The 17,645-nt window shown below is 44.0% G+C and overlaps 1 protein-coding gene across 1 annotated transcript in view; it reads left to right on the top strand.

The window, feature by feature from the left end:
• Mapk6 (mitogen-activated protein kinase 6) overlaps positions 1 to 17,645 on the top strand; it is a 48,038-nt gene that overhangs the window by 943 nt on the left and 29,450 nt on the right. The window lies entirely within an intron of this gene.

Here is a 17,645-nt window from a genome sequence, read left to right as displayed (position 1 = left end):
CTCAATTTAACCTTCAGCTCCTCTCAGCCCCTCCAATCACCAGGCTGGTTCCCCTGGCAACCAACTCTCATCCTGAGGCTATCCAGGAGCTCATCAAGGGTTGCCCCCCTTAGAACAAAAGATGCTCTTGTCACAGGAAATTCCAAGGGAGTTAGCAGCTCTGGGTCAGATGCTACTATAACTCAGGAAATTACTAAGGTCTTAGGAGCTCTGATTGAGGAACCAGGGTCCATGACCAAATAGTAGAACAAAAGATCCTCCTACCACCCCTATTACTCAGGAAATCATGAGTGTTTTCAGATTTCTATGTCAGGAACCACGGGCAAAGGCCAAATATGTTATTTTACACCATCACAGGCAATCACAGGAGACTGTTTACAAACAAATGAATGACTCAGTAAGCCATCCTATCAAGGGTAATGGGTTTCTTAGTAGTTACAAATATGAGAAAGAAAAAAAACTAGAAGAACTAGTTGGGGTGAGATTGCAGTTGGAGGTATCAGTGTGAACTCATGATTTTGAATATACGTAGATGGATATATTCATATATATGTGTGTGTGTGTGTGTATGTGTGTGTATATATATATATATATATATATATATATATATATATATATATACATAGATTGGTATACAAATAGCTAATCAGAAGTTGAGTAGCTCAGAAGGCTAAGAGCTTGAACACTGCAATTTGAGACCAGTCCAGGCAGGAAAGTTTATTAGACCTCATCTCCAAACTAACCAGCAAAAAGCAGGGCTTAGAGGATGGCTCAATTAGTAGGACGCTAGCCAAGCAAGCAAGAGGCTCTGAGTTTACATTTCTGTACTACTAAAAGAAATTAATATAAATCTAAATGTGTGTATGTGTAAATACACATAAATGGATTTGTATACATCAGTGCACACCCATATACATGCTACATATGTTTTGTATATTTGTTTCATGTATTCTCCAGTTCTGTCCACCCAAAGGGCCCAGGAACAGTAACATCTAAAAAGCAATGAGCACACCTAATTCTCAGATCTTGGTTTCTAAATGCCATCCAGCCACAGCTCCTGGAATAATAATTGATTTCAAGGCCAGAGCATGGAAGGTACTAAATAAACATAGATGTCGTATATGAGTGAAGAATAAAAACACTAATGAGGGCTGGGAATGTACCTCAGTGGTAGAGTGCTTACCTAGCATTCATGAAGCACTGGGTTCGATTCTTCAGAACCGGAAGTGGCACTATGGCTCAAGAGGTAGAATGCTATCCTTGAGCTAAAGAAGCTCAGGAACAGTGCCCATGCCCTAAGTTCAGGCTCCAGAACTGGCAAAGAATAAAAAATGATAAAATAAAACAAAAGAACTAATGAAGGTCTATAAGAAGGGGCTCCCACTGGCCAAATCTGGAACCATTTGCACATCAAAACCATGACAGGAATGGAATTATAATCCACTGAATAAAATAGGAATCCTTTAGCCAGATCAAACATGAATAAATATGTAAATACATAGTCAGTGGAGTGAGGAATGGGATATTTATACAGCCTCATGTTTCCCCACATACTGCATAAGTCACAAAGGGAGAGGAGGGTTTTTTTTCTTTGTTTTTAATTGTGAAAATATCGTACAGAGGGGTTACAATTACATGGGCAAGGTAATGACTACATTTCTTATCAAGCGAGAGGAGGATTTTTACAGTAGACAAACTAGCAGATTCGGCCATCCTCAAGTGATCAAAATTACCTACTTGATGGGACAAACTGATAAAACTTCAGACAAACCTAACTGGAAGGACAGTCAATAAAAAATAAGTGGCATATAATCTTGAAAACAGTCGAGAAAATCTTGACAATGTTCAAGATTGAAGAAGACTGCAGCCGGGCACTGGTAGCTCAAGCCTGTAATCCTAGCTACTCAGGAGGCTGAGATCTGAGGATCACGGTTCAAAGCCAGCCCGGGCAGTAACTCAGTGAAACTGGTATCTCCAGTAAAACACTAGAAAACCAGAAGTCGTGCTGTAGCTCAAGTGGTTGAACGCTCACCTTGAGCTGAAGAACACAGGGAAATCACCCAGGCTCAGAGTTCAAGCCCCACGACCCACAAAAAAAAAAAAAAAAAAGGAGAAGACGACTGCTGAGCCAGGACCAGTGAAAGCAAGCTTGACTTCTGGACAGGATCTTTTTACTATCAAAACTATATTATGAGCTGGGCTACTCAGGAGGCTGAAATCTGAGGATCACAGTTCAAAGCCAACCCAGGCAAGAAAGTTCCTGTGAGACTTATCTCCAATTAATCACTTAAAAACCAGAAGTGGCACTGTGGCTCAAGTGTTAGAGTGCTAGCCTTGAGCACAGAGAGGCTCAGGGACAGTGCCCAGGCCCTAAGTTTAAACCCCACAGTCAAAACATTGAACTATGGCTCAGGTGGTAGAGCACTAGCCTTGAGCAAAAAAATTTAAAGACAGTGCCCAGGTCCTGAGGTCAAGGCCCAGGATTGGCACAGAAAACAGTAGATTCCTGATTATTGTACTAGATGTTTTCTTATTAGTAAGAAATGGCCAGAAAAGTACTTGTTAGGGATTTTATTGTTGTTGTTTATTTTCTATTTCACTCTGTCACCGAGGCTGGTTTTTAAACTTGAGATCCTCATGCGTCTGCCTTCTGAGAGCTGGGATAATAGGTTTGTTTCACCACACCCGACTATTTTCAGTTTTGACCTCTGCAGGGAAAAGCTTCTGAGTCAGAATTTAGCGTCCAGGATGTTTATTTGGGAGTGTCTTTGAAATGAACACACATGGAAGGGAAGAGAAAGAAGCAGGTTTGGACAGAAGAAAAAAGCAAGCTGCTTGTTGAGGATAGCAGTCTTCACTGACCCGATCAGGAGCTCTGGATCGACAATGCTCATTTATTATTGTCCCCAGCCAGGCTAGTTCGGCTGGTCTTCAGAAACACATCTTGATTAGCCATTCGATCGGGCATGTTCCCAGAATGGCAAGAATTTAAGTGAGCGATTCTCAGGATGGCAGGAACTTAGATGAGCAAGCTTTTATGCAGCCATAGGAGCAGAGGCTGAAGGCTGCGTCCAAACAGCTGAGACAAGTCTTCCTGGCAAGGGAAACCTGACTTGCTTCATGCATTTTCACTATGTGCATCCCACTTTGACTCCTTCAGGTTCCAGATGAGTTTCTCCCCCTGCCCCCCCCCCCCGGAAACTTACAAGGGGAAGGTACCTCGGCTACAGCCTTTCAGACTTCCTCTCATTCTCAGCTATCACTTCTCGGCCTTGGTGACTCACCTGGGGACATGATCTGGGCTCTCTGCTCTGAGAGGCCTGAGTGACTGATCACTGACTGTGTCCTTCTGGGAGTAACTTGAGGCATGCAAATACACATCCAAACACATTCTTCTCTACTCTTGCAGCAAAACAGGCCTGACTCAGGAGAAACAGCCCTGCCAAGATTGTTCCTCTCCTTGCAGCCCACTACTCTGTGGGATCCAAAGAGCCCACAGTGCCTACGAGGCAGCTTTTCCTGATAATTCGAAGGGACTTGTCCCATGTTGCTTGGTGGAAACCTTTCCAGGTCTTGGAACCCTGCACTCAGGATGACAGGAAGGGAAGTCTGAATTCCCTGTGTGGTCATGGGGATGATGACGAGCCCATCTGTACTTTCTCCCTGATCCATGCATCTGTCCTACTGGACACACAGCACTTTATAGAAACCTTAGGTGCCATGTATTCAATGTACCTGGAGGATGGCAGGCTATGTGAGCAGGCACTTAGGCTGAGCCTTTATTAGCAAGGCATACTGCTGCTTTCCCAGGTTAGCAGATGCACTCTGGGCCGGAGGGGATGGGGGTTGGGGAATGGAGTGGAAAGTGATACAATCAGTTCATAGCTCAGCCACAGCCCTCTCTCACCATTTCTCTGCTGTAAATTGAATTCCCTGGTCTGATGCAATGTTAGCTGTGATTTTTTTTTTCTGCTGGTGGCTGAAGCCATTCCATAAGCCCAGGATGAAGCCTGAGGGCTAGACAGATGCTCAAGCCCAGAATCCGTGTCCATTCCTGTCAGAATGAGTCACCCTTTCAGGCTAGGAGGGATCCCAACTAGTCAGCTTTGGTTTGGAACTGACGGGTTGGTTTGCAGAGGAATGGAGACATCAGGAGTTCCATGCGAGTCTCTTTGGTTGACAGTTGGACAACTTGTAGAGTTAGCAGTGGCAGTGACTAGTTCAGTCCTGGTAAGCGTGAACCCATGTGATTGGACTCAGAATAGCCTCAGTCTGCCAACATACCCACTTCACTCACATCTGTTGTGTCAGCAAAGGTGTAGTCATCGACAAAGTTTGAGTCAACAGGCTGAGTCATGTCTGGGGAATTTCTAGCTGCCATTTTGTCATTTCTTATGTGTATGTCTTTTTTTGTTGATTTGTTCCTTCACTTCTCCTTTACTGCCTTCTTTTATGTTTCAGAGATATTTTTCAAGGTTGTGTTTGGTGGTGCATGCCTGTAGTCACAATTACATGAGAAGCTAAAATGGAGAGAATCACAGTTTGAGTCCAATCCTTGTAAAAAGTTGATGCCATATAATCTCAAATCATAAACTACGTGTAGTGGTTTATGCCTATAATCATATCTCATAATTTTGCTAGTCATTTGTTAATAGGAGGCCATATACAGGACAATCATGGACTCTAGCCTTGGGCATAAACATAAGACACTATCAAAATAGAGTAGCAAGCAGCCTAGCAAGCAGAAGGCCTTGAGTTCAAACCCCGTAACAACCCCTCCTCAAAAAAAGAAAAGTATATGCCCAGTGATATTTACCATTCTCTTATACATTTATACATTCTCTTGTACAGCCAACACCACAAACAATTTAAAATATTAATCACCCTGGGGCTGGGAAGGTGGCTCAGTGGTAGAGTGCTTGCCTTTCAAGCATGAGGCCCTGGGTTTGATTCCTCAGCACCACATAAGCAGAAAAGCCAGAAGTGTCATTGTGGCTAAAGTGGTAGAGCACTAGCCTTGAGCTGAAGAGCTGAGGGACAGTGCACAGGCACAGAATTCAGGCCCCATAACTGGAAAAAAAAATATATTATCACCCCCAAATAGAATATTCATATATGTTCAAATACACAAAATTACCATTTTGCAGAACATACCACACTGATCTTCAGTCTATTTAAAGACTGTACAGCCAGGTGCTCAGTAGCTCATGCCTGTAATCCTAGCTCCTCAGGAGGCTGAGATCTGAGGATTACAGTTCAAAGCCAGCTCATGCAGGAAAGTCCATGAGACTCTTACCTCCAGTTAACAACCAGGACACTGGAAGTGGCACTGTGGCTCAACTGGTAGAGGACTAGCCTTGAGCTGAGGAGCTGAGAGACAGCATCCAGGCCCAGAGTTCAAGCCCCAGGACCCGATAAATAAATAAATAAATACTGTACAACCAGCACCACAGTCAAGTGTTAGGGTCTTTTCCTTACCCCAAATGTAACCAAATGTCACTTGTCACTATCCCTCACAACTAGTACCTGGAAACCAGGCTAGCATGTTTTAGAATCTCACCATCTTTCACACTCAAATAACATTCTGTTATAGGCATAGGATATTCCATGTTCTATTTATTTATTTATCGGTGCATGCTTGCTTTATTTCCGCTTTTATGTTGCTATTGATAATGGTGTTATGATGATTAGGTACAAAATTTTATTCAGACACTTTGCATTTCTCTGGGTATAGACCTAGGAATGGAATTGCTGGGCCAGATTTTATGTTTGGCTGGTCAGTAAGGGCCACATTTGTTTGCAAGTGGCTGCTCCATGCTATGACCCCATCAGCAATGCAGGAAGGCTATAATTTCCACATGTCTTGCCCAACATGTTAGTTATAATTTTAAAAAATTGTGCCATTTAAGTGAGCATCCAGGTGGCATCTCCTCATGGTTTTGATTTGTGCTTCTCAGTAATATGGAATGTCTTCTTCTCAAGTGCTTCCCTTCCATTTATACATGTCCTTTAAAGTCTACTTAAATCCTTTGCTTTATTTTAGTCAGCCACAGGCTTGAACTCAGAGCACTGTCCCTGAGCCTTTTGCTCAAGTCTAGTGCTCTACCACTTTGAGTCCCAGTGCCACTTCCGGTTTTCTGGTGGTTAATTGGAGGCACGCGTCTCACAGACTTTCCTGCTTGAACCATGATCCACAGATCTCAGCCTCCTGAGTAGCTAGGATTATAGCATGAGCCGCCAGCTCCCAGCTTTTTTGCTTTGTTTTTAAATTGGGTACTTTTAATTTTTAATTTAATTAATTTATCGTAAAGGTGATGTATAGAGGGGTTACAGTTATGTAAGTAAGGTACTGAGTACATTTCTTGTCAAACATTGTTATCCCTTCCCTCATTTTTTTTCTCCCACTTTCCCTTTTATTTATATAATGCTGATACTGGGGCTTGAACTCAGGGCCACTGAGTTATTACTGACATTGAACAAAGAGTTCTCATATTCTGGATCCTAGATTCTTTTTATTTTATTTTATTTTTTGTCGGTCATGGGGCTTGAACTCTGAGCCTGAGCGCTGTCCCTCAGCTCTTCAGCTCAAGGCAAGCGCTCTACCACTTGAGCCACAGCACCACTTCCGGTTTTCTAGTGGTTTATTGGAGATAGGAGTCTCATGGTCTTTCCTGCCCAGGCTGGCTTTGAACCAAGATCCTCAGGTCTCAGCCTCCTGAGTAGCTAGGATTACAGGCGTGAGCCACCAGGGCCAGGCCCCAAAGGGACATTTCTTTTTTTATTTTTTTTTGGGGGGGTCTGGTCATAGGGCCTGAACTCTGGGCTCTTCAGCTCAAGGCTAGCACTCTACCACTTGAGCCATAAGCGCCACTTCTGGCTTTTTCCTTTTTGCTTATGTGGTGCTGAGGAATCGAACCCAGGGCCTCATACATGCAAGGCAAGCACTCTACCACTGGGCCACCTTCCCAGCCCCAAAGGGGGCATTTCTTTTTGGACAATGTTACTTCTTCCCTTGCTTCCGTCCCTGGCTCCCACTTTTTCCCTCCCACTCCCACCCACAAGTCTGGATTCTTATTAGATACATACTTTGCAGATTCTCAGCCATTGTGTGAGTCCTGTTTCATATTGTTGTTGCTCTTGTTGGAGATAAGGTCTCCTTTTACAGCCCAGCCTGTCCTCAGACTCTGGATCCTCTTGTCCTTTTCACTTTTGCATGGTGTCTTCTGAAGCACCTTTTTGTTTTTATTTGGGATAAGTCCAAATTTCTGTTTTTCTCTGATTTCCTGTGCTTTGGCATCCTCCCTGGGAACCCTGATATGAAAAGTCACTGGGCCAAGATGTCCTTAAGCTCTTCAGTGCAGTAAACACCAAGGAGATGGGGCTAAATGGAAGAAAGGATAAATGCACACAACTGTAGTGGACAGAAGTATGGCAAATGGGTTTCATTCTGCACTGGCTTGGGCTAATGCATTTAGCATTGTTCTGTGAAGGACACTTAAAGAAGAAGAGCTTGAAGCTATGTTTTATTCCAAGGAAGAGGACCAGGAGTTATGGGGACTGTTTCTTAAAGTCATATATCAATAAAATGCTGGGCCTCTTGGCTAAGAATATGGAAAGCAGAACTGAAACCATTATTTTGTTCTATATTCAACAAAGCAACAATGAAACTATGGAATCAGACATTTAATTCTTCCCAGACACTGTCCCAAAGGAACAGGTAAGGCAAGGTCATGATAACCTAAATAGATTCTTGTTACAGATCAGATCTGAAATGTCTCCTGGAGGTTCATGTATTGAAGGCTTGGTCCCCAATGTAGCAGTGTTCAGAGGTAGGGAGATTTTGGAACATGGTCCACTGATGGATTGGTTCATAATCTGATGCCATTATTGGAAAGTGCTGGAAACTTGGGGAGGTGAAGCCCACTTGGGGGTATGTCACTGAGGTGTGTCATTGGGAGGGCATATCTTGTCCCTGGCCCCTTTGTGTTTGCTTCTGGACCCCAGGAGGTGAGCATGGTGCTCCTCAGCCCCATGCTCCCACTACCATGATGCTCTGCCTCTCAGACTCAAAGCCTACCATGGACGAACAGTTCTGAAGCCATCAGCCAAAATAAACCTTCCCTCCCTATAAGTTGCTTATATCAGGTATTTTGTCATAGTTACAGAACGCTGACTAACAATGCCCTAAGAAGAAAATTACTTTAAAAACAGGATTTTTCTTTAAAAAAGGAGCCATCTGGAGGACCACCTCTTCTCACCTCTCTGAAGTTTATGACCCAGTAGGTAATTAGAATAGTCTTAAACACTTCATTTTCTACATGCATCTATCAAGAGACCATCATATTCAGGCAGTATGTTAACAATAAATAAAACATAATTTCACAACCATGCTCGGAAAATACCAGTCTGGATGAATCATTAATCCAACTCAGCACAGCTATTCTTGTGTTTTTAATGGATTAGCAACTCACTTATGATACACAGCCTTGTGGGCATGGCTGTATACGTGTTGTTGCATAGACTGATTGCCTCTGGTGTAACTGGGATCAAAGGTTTGAAGCTGCAAATCTGAAGGGTTGGGCTATCCCCAGAGGGCAATGTGAATTTATTCCTATTAATAATATTTTCATTTATATTTGTTTACCTGAATGGTGTGTGTATGTGTATGTGTGTGTGACAGTACTGGGGCTTGAACTTGGGGCTTAGGTGTTATCCCTGAGCTCTTTTACTCAAAGCTAGAGCTCTACCACTTGAGCCATAGTTCTACTTCCAGCATCTTGTGACTAAGAGTCTCATGGACTTTTCCTGTGCAGGCTGGATTTGAACCACAATCCTCAGATCTTAGCCTCCTGAGTAGCTAGGATTACAGGTGTGAGCTACCAGTGTCTGGCTGTTTACCTGTATCTTAAATATCTTAAAGATACCCTCTTTCTGTTGGTACTGGCATTTTTCTTTTTCTTTTTCTTTTTTTTTTGGGGGCCTGAACTCTGGGCCTGGGCGCTGTCCCTCAGCTCTTCAGCTCAAGGCTAGTGCCCTACCACTTGAGCCACAGCACCACTTCCGGCTTTTTTCTTTTCTTATGTGGTGCTGAGGAATCGAACCCAGGGCCTCAGGCATGCAAGGCAAGCATTCTAACACTGAGCCACCTTCCCAGCCCCCTCTTTTTCTTTTATTAGTAGTTGATTTTTTTTTTTTTTTTTTTTTTTGGTCGGCCATGGGGCTTGAACTCTAGGCCTGGGCGCTGTCCCTCAGCTCTTCAGTTCTAGGCGAGCCCTCTACCACTTGAGCTACAGCGCCACTTCTGGTTTTCTGGTGGTTTATTGGAGATAGGAGTCTCACGGTCTCTCCTGCCCGGGCTGGCTTTGAACCGAGATCCTCAGACCTCAGCCTCCTGAGTAGCTAGGATTACAGGCATGAGCCACCAGCGCCCGGCTTCTTTTTTTTTTTTTTTTTTTTTTTTTTTTTGAGATGGAGTCTCTCTCTAGCTCAGGCTTGCTTCAAAGTACTGGGATTACAGACATGAACCACTACACTTGGACTGGTGTTGGCATTTCTGACCTAGAAATAGATACTTTCTGTGTATGGTTGAATTCTCAAAAGTTAATTCTGACTTGGTTGTTTGAAACCAAAAATGCATTTTTTTCCTGAGATATACCATGTTATAGTTTAGGCAGGGTATTGGTGGCTCATGCTTGTAGTCTTAGCTCCTCAGGAGGATGAGATCTGAGGATTGCAGTTCAAAGCCAGCCAGGCAGGAAAGTTCTTAAAACTGTTATTAACCACCAGAAAGCTAGAAGTGGAGCTGTGGCTAAGAGGCAGACCTCTAGCCTTGAGCAACAAAGTATATATGAGCTGGGAAGGTGGCTCAGTGGTAGAGTGCTGGTAGAGTGCTTGTCTTGCATGCATGAGGCCCTGGGTTCGATTCTTCAGCACGATAGAAGCAGAAAAAGCCAGAAATGGCACTGTGGCTCAAGTGGTAGAGAGCTACCCTTGAGCTGAAGGGCACAGAGTTCAGGCCCGGCGACTGACCCCCACCCCAAAAAAGTGCGTACACACACACACACACGACCCCCACCCCCAAAAAGTGCGTACACACACACACACACACACACACACACACACACAGAGTTCAGGACATCTTCCTAGTAAGGTGAGGGCTATACCATTGAGCTACATCATTAGCCTAGGTCTTGTTCTGGACTGGGAAGTGGCTCAGTGGTAGAGTGCTTGCCTCGCATGCATGAGGCCTTGGGTTCAATCACTCAGCACCACATAAACAGAAAAAGCTGGAAGTGGTGCTGCGGCTCAAATGGTAGAGTGCTAGCCTTGAGCTGAAGAGCTAGGGACAGCGCCCAGGCTCAGGCCCTGAGTTCAGGCCCCACATCTGACAAAAAAAAACACAACTCATTTAGCCCAAATGCAGCTTGGCTTATGAGACCACAGGACTGTGATGTACAACATTGTATCTATGGGAAAATGTCTCTGCAGTGGAACAAAGTCTTCCTTCCAGACATCCTACCTCCCTGATTAAGGAAGCCATAAACTGACTACAGGAAGTGCAGATCCTGTGTGGGCGGCTGGGCTTCCAGGCTGCCTTGACTCCTGTGCAGGGAACAGAACTGTCTGCTCAGCTCTTCCTTCTGCCCTTGTCCTGGTAGAGGGGAGAGGGGAAGGGGGAGGGGGGAGGGGGCAAGGAGGAGGGGAGATATCTTCCTCTAACTCACTTTCTTCAAGTCTAGGGAGACTCCTTTGAGGGTGGGAATAGTGAGAGGGGTTTGTGGAGGGGAGGAGGTGAAGATTGAGCAAGAACTGGCAACATAATCTCTCAGAAAGCAGAAAGAAGACTGCTAAAATGTAGTAAAATGGTGTTTTCCCTTTTCTTCTGTGGTTTCCCTCTTGGCCAGGTGCTTTCAATATATTATTGTCATTTTAAGAAAAGAAAAATGTTAATTTAGTGAGCTGAATTCTCTCCCTCTCTTTATATATAATTTTTTTTTTTTGGTCAGTTATGGGGCTTGAACTCTGGCCCTGGGCGCTGGCCTTCAGCGCTGGGAAGGTGGCTCAGTGGTAGAGCGCTTGCCTTGCATGCATGAGGCCTTGGGTTCCATTCCTCAGACCACATAAACAGAAAAAGCAGGAAGTGGGGCTGTGGCTCAAGTGATAGAGCACTTGCCTTGAGCTTGAAGAGCTGAGGGACAGCGCCCAGGCCCAGAGTTCAAGCCCCATGAACAACAACAACAAAAACAAATATATGAGCATGTATTGCCTCTGTGGGCACACCAAAATGGAACAGTTCATCATCGATAGACTGATCAATTGATTGATGACGGATAGAATAAATAGATGACAGCTCGATAGATGACAGAGATAGTCAATATACTGGATCAAACTCTCCCCTTCCATCTCTCTCCTTCATCCCCTCTCTTTAAAACTATTTCAGCAGGTTTCTTGGTTCTGTGCTCACACACCCATAGAACATGAGCCATATCTACCCTCCTTCACTCTACCCATAACCCCGCCCCCTCCGAGAGAGCCTATTCTATCCTTTGTTTCATTTCCTTTTCATGGCATATTAATTGGACAAAGGAGTTTCACGTGGATATAGTATAATTTAGTCACACCTAGTCTATTCCTCTCTTTCCTGGTTCCCCCTCCCCCATGGTTCCACAGCTTCAGGAAGTTTCATGTTATCTTCACGCATAGATGCTGTATATTTCGATATTATTTGTTCTCCATCATCCTGTATTTTATTCTTACTAGGGTAGCAGAAAAACTACACAAAACTCATTCCACTCCACTCTCCAGCTGCCCTTTGCCCCTCCCCTCTCAGCTCCAATTTGTTTTCGGATACCAGAATTTGAACTCAGGGTCTTGCAAATCCAGGGGCCTTCCAAATATAGTAATGGCTTCAATCCAAGCCTTCAGAGGTAGGCTTCTTCAGGGGAAGCTTGTGCCAGCTGGTTAACTACCAGTGGCAAAAAATGTTTGACCAGTAGAAGGGAAGACACAGTACTATGGAAGGCAGACCTACTAAGCCTATTTTATTGTATATCACCTAGTAGCAGGGGCCCTCAGAATGACCAATGGCAACCAGGCTCCAGTGTGTGTTTGCAGGAACAGATAATGATCGCCTTTACTTCCCTTCCCCCACCAGTGACAGAAGAATTTGATGACTTCCGTGCAGAGGGGAGGGGCCTGTCTGCTTTGTGCTGCACAATTCAAAGTGTTTATCACTCCCTGTTCCTGGGCAGAAGGACATTATGGCTTTTCTTTCTTCTATTGACAGTGATCACTGGGGAGTGGCTAGGTTGTTCTAAAATATATATATATATATATATATATATATATATGAGGGTAGTTCTGGAAATCATTATGGTCTCAAGAGGTTTGAGTTTCCTAGGGACTAGCTCCAGTGGTCTCAAACTATTGGGGGCTCTTAACCAGAAGAAAGGACAGAATCCAAACAAGGAAACCTGGGGCCTGAATTTCCCCCAAGCTAGAGTGTCCCCGTAGAAGTGCTACTTTTTTTGTATTACCAGCTCAAATGTTATTTCCACAAATAAGTCCAAGCTAGAAAATTTTGAATTCTGAGACAGATTAATTAGAAGGGAAGACATTTTTCATTTTTATTTTTTTTGGTTGTGGAGCTTGAATTCTGGGCCTGGGCACTGTCCCTGAGCTCTTTTGCTAAAGGTGCTTAGCTCTCTACCAGTTTGAGCCACAGCTCCACTTCCAGTTTTTGAGGAATTAATTGGAGATGAATCTCACAGGGACTTAAATCCCTTGGCTGGCTTTGAACTGCAATCCTCATATCTTAGCCTCCTGAGTAGCTAGGATTATAGGCATGAGCAACCGGTGCCCAGCAAGGAAATGCCTTTATTACTTAATTGGCTTTATAAAATGATCTCAGTAAGTTGGGCATCCATGATTCACACCTGCAATCCTAACTACTCGGGAGGCTGAGGTCTAGAGGATCTCCTGATTTGAAGCCAGTTTGGGCAGAAAAGTCTGCAAGACTCAATTTCTAAAATAACCAGTAAACAGCAGGGCTGGAGGCATGACTCAAATGGTAGAGAGCCAGCTGAGCAAGCAAGCAAGCCAAACACAAATGCAAGGCCCAGAGATCAAAGGTTTTCTGTACAAATTTAATTTTGGATATGATCTGTGAAATTCCATTTATCACAGGCTAAGGAAATCAAAATGTTATAAAGTGTTTTCCTGAAATAGGTCACTTGATAGGAACTTGGTAAGCAATACTACTGTCCTCCTGAGGGATAAGATCCTATTGCCCTGCAACTGAAATATGGGACTCGTGATTTTCCCTTGCAGGCATTCTTGTCCAACTTCACGTTCAGCTCTGATGTCTTTTGGCTGCAAACCTTCTCTTCACAATCTATTATCTCTTTCTCTGATGCTGAGGACTGAACCTAGGTGCTTGAGCAACAAGCATGTGTTCTACCACTAAGCTAACCCCTCAGCCCTATTTTCCAGAATCTTTAGCCACACTCAATCATTATTATTCACAGATCTGTTTTAAATTTGCTAAAAAATACATTTCTAATCCCATTACGAATACTTGTAGCACATTTGTAGTCATTTCTGGACATGTACAAAGTGACAAATTATTTGAGGTACCCTCCAGGAAATTCCCCAGAGGTTGAAAGTTGACGAAGGTGACAATTTGACCTCTTGTTTCAAGTCTTATACTACATACAAGTGACTGTAAAAAAAAAAAAAACAAAAAAAAAAAACACCCTAAAATTCGTTTTTTTTCCATGTTGCTTTTTGTTGGTGCTTTTGTGATTTAAGGTGGTTTCAAAGCCAGGCTCATGCCTGTAATCCCAGCTACTCATGAGGCTGAGATCTGAGGATCATGGTTAAAAGCCAGCCCAGGGAGCAAAGTCCCTGTGAGATTCCTATCTCCAATTAGCCACCAGAAAACTGGAAGTAGAACTGTGGCTTAAAGTGGTAGAGCTCTTATCTTGAGCAAAAGAGCTCTAGCATGGGCCCAGGCACTGAGTTCAAGTCCCGGGACTGATAAATAAAAATAAAGTGGTTTGAATTATAGTGCCATCCATTGTACCTAAAGTGACTAAGAGTACATTGCCCTGTGAAGAAAATACATAGGCTTTCTCCAGGAGTGATTTGTGGTGCTGTTGGTTATTAGTTCCATGTCAATGAATCCACAATAAATACTAAAGGTGTGTTTAAATACAAATACTCAAAGCAAAGCCCTGTGGAATGAGAGGTTGGCAGAAATTTCCCCTAGGGGCCGTGGTTCTAAAGCCATTCTTTTGTTTCCACAAATCAAATTACACTGTGTTCAAGAAAACACAGTCATCTTCGTTAAGAGCATACACATAGACATACAGAAGCTTCAAGTTGGAGACCTTGGAAGTGATCACCTCCTTCCTGGTCCCTGCTCTTGAGTTCCTTTTATAGAATCTCTGACAGGTGGCCACTGTCTCGTGACTGAAGGCCTCGCCTCCAGTGATGTAATGCTCACTTCATCAGGAAGCACCATGGCTCAGGTCCAGTATCCAAAATGGTCTTTTCACATGCTGAGCCACAACTGTCCTCTTGGTAATTGCCTTCTTGGTCTTAGATCTGACTGCTACAACAATGGGGAATAAGCGGTCGTTTCTGCAGAACCCTTAGCAGGTTCTCTCCTGTGGCCCAAGCAAATGCAGTTCCCACCTTTTCTCCAGAGAAGATGGTTCCCACACTCTTCCTATCTACTCCCAGTGAAGTCTACTTCCTTATTGCAGTAGCTCCTTTGGTGTGCTCTAGTTAGACATGTGAGTTCAGAAATCCTGAGCCAAATAGCACAGATCTGGCACTCCCTGGGCCAGGGATAGTTATTTTTATTTATTTATTTTTGTCAGCTGTGGGGCCTGAACTCTGGGCCTGGGCACTGTCCCTTAGCGCTTCGGCTCAAGGCTAGCATTCTACCACTTGAGCCACAGTGCCACATCCAGCTTTTTCTGCTTATGTGGTGCTGAGTAATTGAACCCAAGGGCCTCATGCATGCAAAGCAAGCACTCTACCACTGAGCCACCTTCCCCAGCCCCAGGGATGGTTATTTATGAAGCCATTTGGCTTGTTTTCTTGGTGAGTGGCTGCTCACATTGCATGAGTATCTATACTTCTTGCCATATCATCAGGTCAAGCCAAGCTTCTTAAATTCTACTTTTCAAGCAATTTTTTTTGGGGGGAGGGGGGTGGTCAGTCCTGAGGCTTGAATTCAGGGCCTAGCCACTGTCCCTGAGCTTCTCTGATCAAGCCTGTTGCTTTACCGAGCCCCAGCTCTGCTTCTGGCTTTTTTTTTTTGATGGTTATTTGGAAATAGAGTCTCATGGACTTTCTTACCTGAGCTAGCTTTGAACCATGATCCTCATAATCTGCTCCGCCACTGGCACCCAGCTCAAGTGATTCTTCTAAACAAAGATACTGTACTTTATATTTATTGCTGTCAAAAGTCATCTTTTAAAAGAGCATCTTATACTCCTGGAGATGACTTTGAGTAATTATTTTGGCATCTATCTTACTCTGATGCTTTTTTATATCTTAAAACATTAATAAAACATTAGTCATAATACTGCTTTGGCAGCACTAGTACCAAAATTGGAATGATACAAAGATTGGCATGACCCATGTTCAAAGACATGCAAACTCATCAAGCAACTCATATTGTTAAGAAACTAGTTGAGACTGGACAAAAGGAAACAACTATGTATTCCTCTTGTTGAGAACTCTCCCAAGGTTCATCAGCACTCTTAGTTAGTACTGGCCTCTTTCTCTGTGATAATCTAAACCCCCATCTCTCTATTGTATCCCCAAAAGATGTCTTACCTTCCTGAAATGACATGGTGGTTTGATAATGTAATCCTACCAAGAAAGGAAGTGGTGTTTCTTTGTAATGTCTTACTTGAAAAGAACCTATGATGACCTGTTAGTTTTTCCCTGAAAACTAGCCAATTTTGCTGGGCGCTGGTGCCTCACGCCTATAATCCTACCTACTTAGGAGGCTGAGATCTGAGGATTGTGGTTCAAAGACAGCCTGGGCAGGAAAGTCCATGAGACATCTCCAATAGACCACTAGAGAACCGGAAGTGGCGCTGTGGCTCAAGTGGTAGAGCACTCGCCTTGAGCTGAAAAGCACAGGGACAGCACCCAAGCCCAGAGTTCAAGCCCCATGACCGACCAAAAACAAAAAAATTAGCCAAGAATTTATATTCAGTATTTTCCAAGGATTGGCATTATGTTTAGTAGTCTATGTGGCAAAAGTCTATTTTCTTTTGTTTGAAAAATCTCAGTATCTGTGTGTGTGTGTGTGTGTGGTGTTGGTTGTTTTCTACCACTTGAGTCACAGCTTCACTTCTGGCTTCCTTTTTTATTTTTATTTTGTCAGTTGTAGAGCTTGAGCTTGAACACTGGGCCTGGGCGCTGTCCCTGCGCTCTTCAGCTCAAGGCAAGCACTCTACCACTTGAGCCACAGTGCCACTTCTGGTTTTCTGGTGGTTAAGAAGATGAGTCTCACGGACTTTCCTGCCTGGGCTAGCTTTGAACCGCAATCCTCAGATCTCAACCTCCCGAGTAGCTAGGATTACAGACATGAGCCACCAGAGCCTGGCTTCTTTTAAAAAATTTTTTTTTGGTGCTTAATCAGAGACGTTCCTTTCCCTGGCTGGTTTGAAACTATGATCCTTAGATCTCAGCCTCATGAGTAGGTAGGTTACAGGTGTGAGCCACTGATGCCTGACTTAGGGGTCTCTATTCTTTTGTTTATCCAATCTACCATTCCTGTTCATATCAGAAGGGTCACTCTAAAATACTAGCTGCAGGCTGGGAGGCAATTGTGGCAGAGCACTTGCTTAGATGCACGAGGCCCTATATTTCATTCCTAGTCTCTCTCACACACACACACGTTAGTCATCATCTAAATTCTTTTCCTACTGCCTTTAACATAAAGCCTACAGTTTCAGTGTGGCAATCAGCCTTCTTAATCCGGTGCCAGCCTGTCTTCCTACCCCCAGGCTTGCCAGACTTCTCCCATTTTCCAAAGCTGCACCCTCATGCCTTTGTACATTCTGCTCTTTGATTCAGAAGTGTCATTTTCCTGCTATGATTTGATGAAAATTGAGCCCAGCTCCAATACTCTGTCTTGTTGTTGAATCATTCCTGATGTTCCAATCCTCAGCAGATGTTCCTTTCATTCCAGCCCAAGAACAGGTAGATTGCATCTCTGCTCAGGAAGCAGTGACCACCTTGCCTTCGAGGGTAGCTGCCAGTCTACTCCTACATGTCTTCATTGCAACAGCTGCTTGCAAACAGCCATGGTGCTCCTCCTAGCAAGAACAGGGTATAACAAGTGCGTGACACTGTGATCACTCATACACACACATTTGCACACACCCCACACATCCACGTATGCAGGAAAGTCTGCAGCCCCAATGAACAACCACAAAGCCAAAATTGGAGCTGTGACTCAAATGGTAGAGTGCTAGGCTTGAGTGAAAAAGCTAAAGGACAGTGCCCTGGCTCTGAGTTCAAGCCCCATTCTGGCACCCAAAATAATCTAACAACCCCCACTCCTCATCACTACCCCAAGCTGCTGAGAACAGCCAAATATGCTGTTACATGCC

Source organism: Dipodomys merriami, unplaced genomic scaffold (assembly GCF_024711535.1).
Source record: "Dipodomys merriami isolate MVZ:Mamm:240054 unplaced genomic scaffold, mDipMer1.0.p SCAF_48, whole genome shotgun sequence".
NCBI classification, from domain to species: domain Eukaryota; kingdom Metazoa; phylum Chordata; class Mammalia; order Rodentia; family Heteromyidae; genus Dipodomys; species Dipodomys merriami.
The sequence above is the reverse complement of the archived record's forward strand: the minus strand, read 5'-3'. Positions and strand labels throughout refer to the sequence as shown.